We start from the raw sequence: 10,273 nt of genomic DNA on the forward strand, positions 1-10,273 counted from the left end.
AGCTGAGTGACCCCTCATTATACAGGATGCCAGGGAAGCTGAGTGACCCTAATATACAGGATGCCAGGGAAGCCGGGTAACCCCATTATACAGGATGCTAGGGAAGCTGAGTGACCCCATTATACAGGATGCCAGGGAAGCTGAGTGACCTTATTAAACAGGATGCCAGGGAAGCTGAGTGACCCCATTATACAGGATGCCAGGGAAGCTGGGTAACCCCATTATACAGGATGCCAGGAAAGCTGAGTGACCCCATTATACAGAATGCCAGGGAAGCTGGGTAACCCCATTATACAGGATGCCAAGGAAGCCGAGTGACCCCATTATACAGGATGCCAGGGAAGCTGAGTGACCCCCTTATACAGGAAGCTGGGAAAGCTGAGTGACCCCATTATACAGGATGCCTGGGAAGCTGAGTGACCCCATTATACAGGATGCCAGGGAAGCTGAGTGACCCTAATATACAGGATGCCAGGGAAGCCGGGTAACCCCATTATACAGGATGCCAGGGAAGCTGAGTGACCCCATTATACAGGATGCCAGGGAAGCTAAGTGACCCCATTATACAGGATGTCAGGGAAGCTAGGTAACCCCATTATACAGGATGCCAGGGAAGCTGAGTGACCCCATTATACAGGATTTCAGGGAAGCTGGGTAACCCCATTATACAGGATGCCAGGGAAGCCGAGTGACCCCATTATACAGGATGCCAGGGAAGCTGAGTGACCCCCTTATACAGGAAGCTGGGAAAGCTGAGTGACCCCATTATACAGGATGCCTGGGAAGCTGAGTGACCCTATTATACAGGATGCCAGGGAAGCTGAGTGACCCCATTATACAGGATGCCAGGGAAGCTGAGTGACCCCATTATACAGGATGCCAGGGAAGCCGGGTAACCCCATTATACAGGATGCCAGGGAAGCTGAGTGACCCCATTATACAGGATGCCAGGGAAGCTGAGTGACCCCATTATACAGGATGCCAGGGAAGCCGGGTAACCCCATTATACAGGATGCCAGGGAAGCTGAGTGACCCCATTATACAGGATGCCAGGGAAGCCGAGTGACCCCATTATACAGGATGCCAGGGAAGCCGAGTGACCCAATTATACAGGATGCCAGGGAAGCTGAGTGACCCAATTATACAGGATGCCTGGGAAGCTGAGTGACCCCCTTATACAGGAAGCTGGGAAAGCTGAGTGACCCCATTATACAGGATGCCTGGGAAGCTGAGTGACCCCATTATACAGGATGCCAGGGAAGCTGAGTGACCCCCTTATACAGGAAGCTGGGAAAGCTGGGTGAGCCCATTATACAGGATGCCAGGGAAGCTGAGTGACCCCATTATACAGGATGCCAGGGAAGCTGAGTGACCCCATTATACAGGATGCCAGGGAAGCTGAGTGACCCCATTATACAGGATGCCAGGGAAGCTGAGTGACCCCATTATACAGGATGCCAGGGAAGCTGAGTGACCCCATTATACAGGATGCCAGGGAAGCTGAGTGACCCCATTATACAGGATGTTGGGAAAGCTGGGTGACCCCATTATACAGGATGCCAGGGAAGCTGAGTGACCCCATTATACAGGATGCCAGGGAAGCTGAGTGACCCCATTATACAGGATGCCAGGGAAGCTGAGTGACCCCATTATACAGGATGCCAGGGAAGCTGAGTGACCCCATTATACAGGATGTTGGGAAAGCTGGGTGACCCCATTATACAGGATGCCAGGGAAGCTGAGTGACCCCATTATACAGGATGCCAGGGAAGCTGAGTGACCCCATTATACAGGATGTTGGGAAAGCTGGGTGACCCCATTATACAGGATGCCAGGGAAGCCGAGTGACCCAGTTATACAGGATGCCAGGGAAGCTGAGTGACCCCATTATACAGGATGTTGGGAAAGCTGGGTGACCCCATTATACAGGATGCCAGGGAGGCTGACTGACCCCAATATACAGGATGCCAGGGAAGCTGTGTGACCCCATTATACAGGATGTTGGGAAAGCTGGGTGACCCCATTATACAGGATGCCAGGGAAGCCGAGTGACCCAATTATACAGGATGCCAGGGAAGCCGAGTGACCCCCTTATACAGGAAGCTGGGAAAGCTGAGTGACCCCATTATACAGGATGCCTGGGAAGCTGAGTGACCCCATTATACAAGATGCCAGGGAAGCTGAGTGACCCCCTTATACAGGAAGCTGGGAAAGCTGAGTGACCCCATTATACAGGATGCCTGGGAAGCTGAGTGACCCCATTATACAGGATGTTGGGAAAGCTGGGTGACCCCATTATACAGGATGTTGGGAAAGCTGGGTGACACCATTATACAGGATGCCAGGGAAGCTGAGTGACCCCATTATACAGGATGCCAGGGAAGCTGAGTGACCCCATTATACAGGATGTTGGGAAAGCTGGGTGACCCCATTATACAGGATGCCAGGGAAGCTGAGTGACCCCATTATACAGGATGCCAGGGAAGCTGAGTGACCCCATTATACAGGATGTTGGGAAAGCTGGGTGACCCCATTATACAGGATGCCGGGAAGCCGAGTGACCCAGTTATACAGGATGCCAGGGAAGCTGAGTGACCCAATTATACAGGATGCCAGGGAAGCTGGTGACCCCATTATACAGGATGCCTGGGAAGCTGAGTGATCCCCATTATACAGGATGCCAGGGAAGCTGAGTGACCCCATTATACAGGATGCCAGGGAAGCTGTGTGACCCCATTATACAGGATGCCAGGGAAGCTGGTGACCCCATTATACAGGAAGCTGGGAAAGCTGAGTGACCCCATTATACAGGATGCCAGGGAAGCTGAGTGACCCCATTATACAGGATGCCTGGGAAGCTGAGTGACCCCATTATACAGGATGTTGGGAAAGCTGGGTGACCCCATTATACAGGATGTTGGGAAAGCTGGGTGACCCCATTATACAGGATGCTGGGAAAGCTGGGTGACCCCATTATACAGGATGCTGGGAAAGCTGGGTGACCCCATTATACAGGATGTTGGGAAAGCTGGGTGACCCCATTATACAGGATGCCAGGGAGGCTGACTGACCCCAATATACAGGATTCCAGGGAAGCTGGTGACCCCAATATACTTACCATCCTTCCAGTTGTCCATGGCTTCTCTCCTCCTCTGACCCTGTGTACTTTGCTGGTTAGTTAGCCTCGCGGTGGGGGCCGGGGGCGGGGCTTGACGTGAAGGGGGCGGGGCTTACCGGGACATACCCGGGACTATTGACAACTATAGAGAGGAGACATGGCTCCCAGGCTGTGGCTCTCCTCCGGCTAAAGGACGCGCCGGTGCATGACGTCACTGGCCTGTGCCGGGAGCTACTTCTTTCTCAGCACAGCTCCCAGGGGGCCCTGTGTGTATTCCCAGAGCGAGGCTGCAGGCACAGCACCACACCGAGACCCAGCAGACAGCGCCACCTACTGGACAGTGAGCTTCTCCTCCTCCTGCATTAACACAGTGTGCAATGATAAGTGTGTGACAGTTTAGTGTCCGGCAGCGGCCCGAAGCAGCTTATTAAGCAGCAGCATTGCTCCGGGCCGCTGCTGGAGTCAGGGCCGCTGCCGGACACTAAACTGTCACACACTGTTAGTAGTGCCAAATTAAATTTTCAGCCCGGTGGCCCACAGACTGACAATCAGGGCAGCCCAGCGGGCATTTGCCAGATCTGCCAGATTGTTAGTCCGGGCCTGCTCACACCTCACTATTGTTCTACCCAAGGACCGGTCCCTTGTGGGTAGTGCCACTCCTTGCCACCAGAACAAAACCAACCCCAAATACCAGAAGCCCACCAGCTGCTCATAACATTTGCACACAGCACCCGGGCTGCATCCAACTTCTTCAGCCAGTGTTTTTGTGTGCACTGGCTGAACTTTTCCTCTGCCATCACACGACATAGTTGCAGGACCAAAAGAGTACAAAAACACCAGAAAAAAACACCATACACAAAGCATTGCTATTGAAGTCTATAGGAGAAAAAAAAATGTCACAGTTTGCAAAAAAAGCCAAAGAGCCTAAAAAACATCAGAGCGGGGAGGAAAATGCCACACCAAAAAACATTATGGGGGAGATTTATCAAACATGGTGTAAAGTAAAACTGGCTCAGTCGCCCCTAGCAACCAATCAGATTCCACTTTTCATTCCTCACAGACTCTTTGGAAAATGAAAGGTGGAATCTGATTGGTTGCTAGGGGCAACTGAGCCAGTTTCACTTTACACCATGTTTGATAAATCTCCCCCATGTGTGTAAGGCAGATCATAAACTTCCATTGACCTCCAACTAACATCTGGCTGTTGGAGTTTTTGCAAAAAACAAAAAACACCATGGTGTTTTTCCAATATTTGAAGCCAGTATGAAGCCAAAGAAGTATCCTACATATTGGCTACATATGACAATGCTGAAAAGGTGAATACAGTTTACTGCAGCTCAATGCAGCGCCATAAAGTGAGCACTTAGAGTTATATAGTACATGCTAAGGCTGGGTTCACACTATTTCATAACAATGGCCGTTGTTATGAAATACGGCCGTGTTTTTCTACGTAGTGTGAACATAGCCTTACTCTGTCCCATGACAACCTTTATACAGTTAAGGGTTCACTTACTTTTTCCTGCAGCTGTCATCATACTCTTGGCAATGTTTTTTCCTAGAGGAGATGCTTAAGGTGGACACATCTGCCAGTTAACATAAGCCGTGAAGCATTCTTGGAGCGTTTCTTCCTTGACGGCTTAGGAATGAGGCCATCTTTTTACTTTCCGCTCCATAGTTGAGATTTTTCCTCGGCTGGAGCCACAATAGCATGCATGCTTTCACTTGTGAGCCGATTTAAACCTGTCCATCATGTGATACAGCTGACAATTTTCTTCACTTATCACTAAAGTTAATCTCTCGAAAATTATCCCCGATTGACTTCTCTTCGCCCGTCAATCACTTCACAATAGTTCTCGAAACTTAAACCAGAACTCAGAAATAGAAGCGGACTTTTTTTTTTTTTTTTTTTCGAGGGATCAAAGTCTGGAATTCTTGTACTACCATTGATCACAGCAAACTGTGACTTGCTATACAAAATGCATATTCTTCTCTTGATGTATGTACAATAGTTCACAATGGTGTTCAGGGTTTAGTCGGCTAAGCCTAAAAAATTGCACGGTATTCAGCACTATTCTTGTCATCCTCAATGGACTCTCTAGAGACCCCATTATACATCATTTGGGTCTATTAGACACAGTTTGGATCCATTGTAGGACAATTCACCTATAGTTCACCTATAAGGCCCATGGACCATGTTTCCCCGAAAATAAAACACTCTCCAAAAATAAGACACCCCAACTAGCCTAAAGTAAGGCATCTCCCTGAAAATAAGGCACCCCTATTCTAAACTAGGGTACCCCCCCCCCGAAAGTAAGGCCGCCCGTTGCCACCCATGACTCACTTTATCCACTCGTGGACCTTTACAGCTTATGCCGAAAGCATACTGGTCTATGGCCCCCATGTCCTCCCAGACTCTTTGGAAAATGAAAGGTGGAATCTGATTGGTTGCTAGGAGCAACTGAGCCAGTTTAACTTTACACCATATTTGATCAATCTCCCCCATAATGCCTGTTTTTTTTTTTTTAACAAATATTTATATAAGACACTGTCTTATTTTCGGGGGAAACATGGTAGCTGGCCACAGACCTTGGTGTCCTAAGCTAGTCCATTGATTAATTTATTCGATAAGTGTCAAGTGAAGGAAGAATCTGAAAACATGGGGTTGGGTTATAGCGACTCTGTACCCACAATCTGACCCCCCAAACCACTTGTACCTTCAGATAGCTGCTTTTAATCCAAGATCTGTCCTGGGGTCCGTTGGGCAGGGGATGCATTTATTGTCATAAAAGCAACTTTTAATCCGGCAGCGCTGTGTCTAACGGCCGGGGCTTACATTTGTATATGCATTAGGCTGGCACAACCTCTCTGTCCTTCCTCCCCACCCTCCTCAGCATTAGGAATACTCCAGGCAGATTGCTTCCTATTCCCCACCTGTGTGTATAATGAACATGGGCTGTACCGTTAATACACCTGTGCAAAGCTTAAACAGCAGTAAATGTTCCTGGATCATTCCTAATAATGAGGAGGGTGGGGAGGAAGGACATAGAGGTGGTGTCAGCCTAATGCATATACAAATGTAAGCACCAGCCGTTAGACACAGTGCTGCAGGATTAAAAGTTGTTTTTAGGACAATAACTGCATCCCCTGCCCAACTGACCCCAGGACAGATCTTGGATTAAAAGCAGCTATCCGAAGGTACAAGTGGTTTGGGAGGGGTCAGATTGTGGGTACAGAGTCGCTTTAAGGGTAAGTTTCCAGAGGAAAACAACATTAGGAAACTACTAAAACATTGTACCAGTGATACTACAATAGAGGTCAGACAGAGGTGGGGAGGTCGGGAAGTTATATTGTTCTAGGGAATACAGTAGATAACCAGGCTCAGGCAGGTGTAGGATAAGTTGCAGTGGATAGGTGGGGTGTTGCAGATATACTTCTCTACTTATAGAAAATCTTTAAAAAAATTAACCTGCCCCCAATCCCACTTCCACCATTGTTACCAATTACTCAGTACTCCCCACTCTTCTCTTAGAGGAGAAGAGGAAATACATTGTCAAAATGGCATTGGTGGCGGATCAGGGGCAGGAGAGTATTTTTTTCTTTTTCACTCCCTTTAAATACAAAACCTTACATGGTGGGCATACCCAACCAGTCTGGTTTGGGGGTTTTACCCTTTAACACTTATATGTGGGTCTGGCTAGGGACTACCTCTAAAAAAATGGGTGACTAAGAGAAGCGGGAGACACTGGTGTGGGTCAACAAGGGGCCAGGTGTAAGCAAATCTGAAGTTATGGCCAGGCATGTAGGTTCATAGTCAACAGTCTGGGTCATACACTAGAGAAGCAATGAGCAACAGAGGACTAGGTAGTCCATAAAAGTAGAAGGAAATCACAGCTCCAAAAAAACGTGAAGGAGTTAAAATGTCCAAAAATCTTTATTCCAAAGCATATTAAAAACAACAACCATGTTAAAAACAGCACGTCTACACGTTTCGGGGACAAGCCCCATAATCATGACTACTAGGTAGACATGCATAAACTTACCTTTCTGGGCTTCAGCAGTGCCTGCCTGTAGAGTCCACGCATGGAGCCTTCTGATTGCTAAAGGGCCAGTGCACACATGTGTTTAACACACATGTGTGCAAGGGCCCTTTAACAAGGCTCTGTGTGTGGACCCTAGAGGCAGACAGGCACTGCTGGAGCCCAGAAAGGTAAGTATATTACATTCTATTCACACACCAATAAAGTTAGAAAAAAATATTGAACTCTAGCTTCCTACAAGCTCCACCAGGAGGAGCTGAAGAAAGAAGAAAGACGGCTCCCCCTAGTGGTGGCTGCAAGCAGGAAAAAAATGACCATATAAATAGCCGTGGCAAGGGAAAATGGGCTTTTGGCAGTGCTATGGTCTCTATAAAGATACACATAAAAGATTTTAGCTAAAAATGTAAAAAATAAACTGCAAGTACACACAATTATTAATCTTTGTAGGTAAAGGAATAAAATAGGTGATAAACAGGGAGTTTTTAGAAATCAAGTTGCATATAGAATAATGTAAAAGTAACAATCATGGACTTAGGAAATGACCCAGGTGATATACCGCACAGCAGATAGAGAAGGACAAATTACAAACTAGGATTCATTTCCACCAAATGGGAGACGTAATTGTAGAACCTTCTAGCACATGACCTCAATTGACCTCTCTGTATGGGAAAGAGCGGCCAGTGATCTCCTGCCTCCAGAAATCCAGGACATTAGAATAAAGAAAAAAAATCAGGGAAAAAAATGGAGAAAATATTCCCCTGCCAACTTTACATGTTAGATATTGGTTTAGAGGGATGGAGGGGATAAGTCCAGCAAGGCTCCAATATCTGAATAAGACGACATGAGATATTGATGGAAAGGGTGAGAGAATGGTAAAAACAATCACATACAACTGTATGGATGGAACTTACAAGATACAATATACAGGATCAATACTTCCATTTATACCTAAATGCACATAATTATCTTTATCTGTATTCCATCATTCAATCACTAAAACAACAAAAAAAATCCATGACCAAGTTGTCACCTATAATTCTCCTTTGTTCATCTATCAGTTCTTCCTGGTAAGTTATCACTGTAACACTCACCCCTAGCTTACTGTCATGCTGCAGATCCCAGGTTTCCAGTCTGCTGCCAAGCAGCTAGGCATGTGGTGACATCACTGAGGAAGTGATGACATCATTGAAACATAGGAAAAGTATATGAGAGAATTGCACTTAGTATTCTCAAGTAAAATATGTTTTTGAGAGTACACTACAAAGGGGTCATCTCAACAAGACACCCCTTATGCAAAGAGGTGCACCAAAGATACTAATAGTTTTTAAACAATTGGTGTCTGAAAGTTAAAAAGATTTGTAAATGACTTACATTTTAAAATCTCAAGTCTTCCAGTACTTAACAGCTGCTGTATGTCCTGCAGGAAGTAGTTACATATGCTATAGGTGTAATGCATACATAGACATGTTGTTCCTTTAATCTTTAAAGGGGTATTTCAATCTCAGCTTGTCATAGGATAAGGCATAGGTGTCAATACTCATATTTACTGTTGAGCTGTTGTAAAACACACCCCTGTGATAGGGGATTACAAGGTGAGATGGGTTACTGTCCCTTTAAGAGTGTACATGAACATTTTTTTAAATGTTAGACAATAAATATTTCCGATTCCAATCCATGAATGTGAAAAAAATAAAAAAAATAAAGAAAACCCCCGTAAAATAGTGAAGCCCAGAAACATTAAACTCAAGATGTATACTGGATAATGATTCCTCTCCAAGGAAATTACTTCTTCTTCGCCGCTGTTTCCCATGCAGAATGAAAGGGAGAAATCAATTCATGGTCAATTAGGCTTTTATTTGTGCATTGATTGACCTTGCGCATTGTTTAGGTGCAGTTCAATGGTGGGAGAACATTGCCCTCAGGTATTGCCACAATCATATCTGGAAAGGGAAGAGTGAAGCCGGACGGATTGAACTTTTTTCTTTTTTTCTCCTCACAGCCCCCGAGATGTGAAAATAAATGTTCGCCTCTGGTAAATAAGTAAGAAATCCATGGAAATTGAAAAAAGTTGCATCTCATTAAAAAAAAGGGTTTATGCACATTAAAGAGAACCAATCACGGGCAAAAATGATTTTTTTTTTATTCCCTAATTAGATGTAAATCTTAATTTTAACATTATTTGTAAATATAATTAATTAATTTTAAAGCTGCGTTTTTAAAATATTTCTGTTTTACTTTCCTGCCTCGCGCCGGCTCTTTTCAAAAGAGCCGGCTCGAGACAGGAAACTCCCGTCATGCAGAGCGGCAGCAAGGCCGGTGGGGGCCCGCCATCTTGATGACGTCACTTGCGTTCCAGCGGTGGAACGCAAAGACGTAATCAAGATGGCGGCGCCGGCCCTGCTGCACCGGCACGAAGTAGTAGGTAAGGCATAAGATACAGACTGCAAAGGCAGTCTGTATCTTCATAATTAGACTTCATGAAGATACAGACTGCCTTTACAGTCTGTATCTTCTACTTTACCTAATCCTCTGTTTCTGTGCAAGCAAGGCCAGGCGCCGCCATCTTGATGACGCAACTTGCGTTCCAACGGTGGAACGCAAATGACGTCATCAAGATGGCGGCGCCCGGCCTTGCTTACACAGATACGAAAGAGTAGGTAAGGCATAAGATACAGACTGCAAAGGCAGTCTGTATCTTCATAGATAGACTTAGGGAAAGATATACTTTAATATTAGGGACAGTGAAATTTAGATGATAGGTTCTCTTTAAACAGTAGCTGAAAATTTCAGCTTTCACAGCATCGCAGAAGTAAAAAGGAACAAAAAAAGAACAAAAACAGTAATAATAACAGCTCATTTTTGGAAATTGTGACTATGTCGTAATGATAGGAGCGTTTAGGTCTTGGAATAGCTACAATTCCTTTACTTATTAAAGTCTCACTGACGGTTACATTTTTTTTTGCAGAAATAAATAGTACTGGCAATTTTAAGAAACTTTGTAATTGGGTTTATTAGCCGAAAAATGCATTTTTATCATGAAAAAGCAGTTTGAAGCTCACCCTCCTGTCTTGATGGTTTTTTATGGAGAGGGAGGGGTGGAGGGAGATGAGGCACCAAA

This window comes from Dendropsophus ebraccatus, chromosome 5 (assembly GCF_027789765.1).
Source record: "Dendropsophus ebraccatus isolate aDenEbr1 chromosome 5, aDenEbr1.pat, whole genome shotgun sequence".
NCBI lineage: Eukaryota > Metazoa > Chordata > Amphibia > Anura > Hylidae > Dendropsophus > Dendropsophus ebraccatus.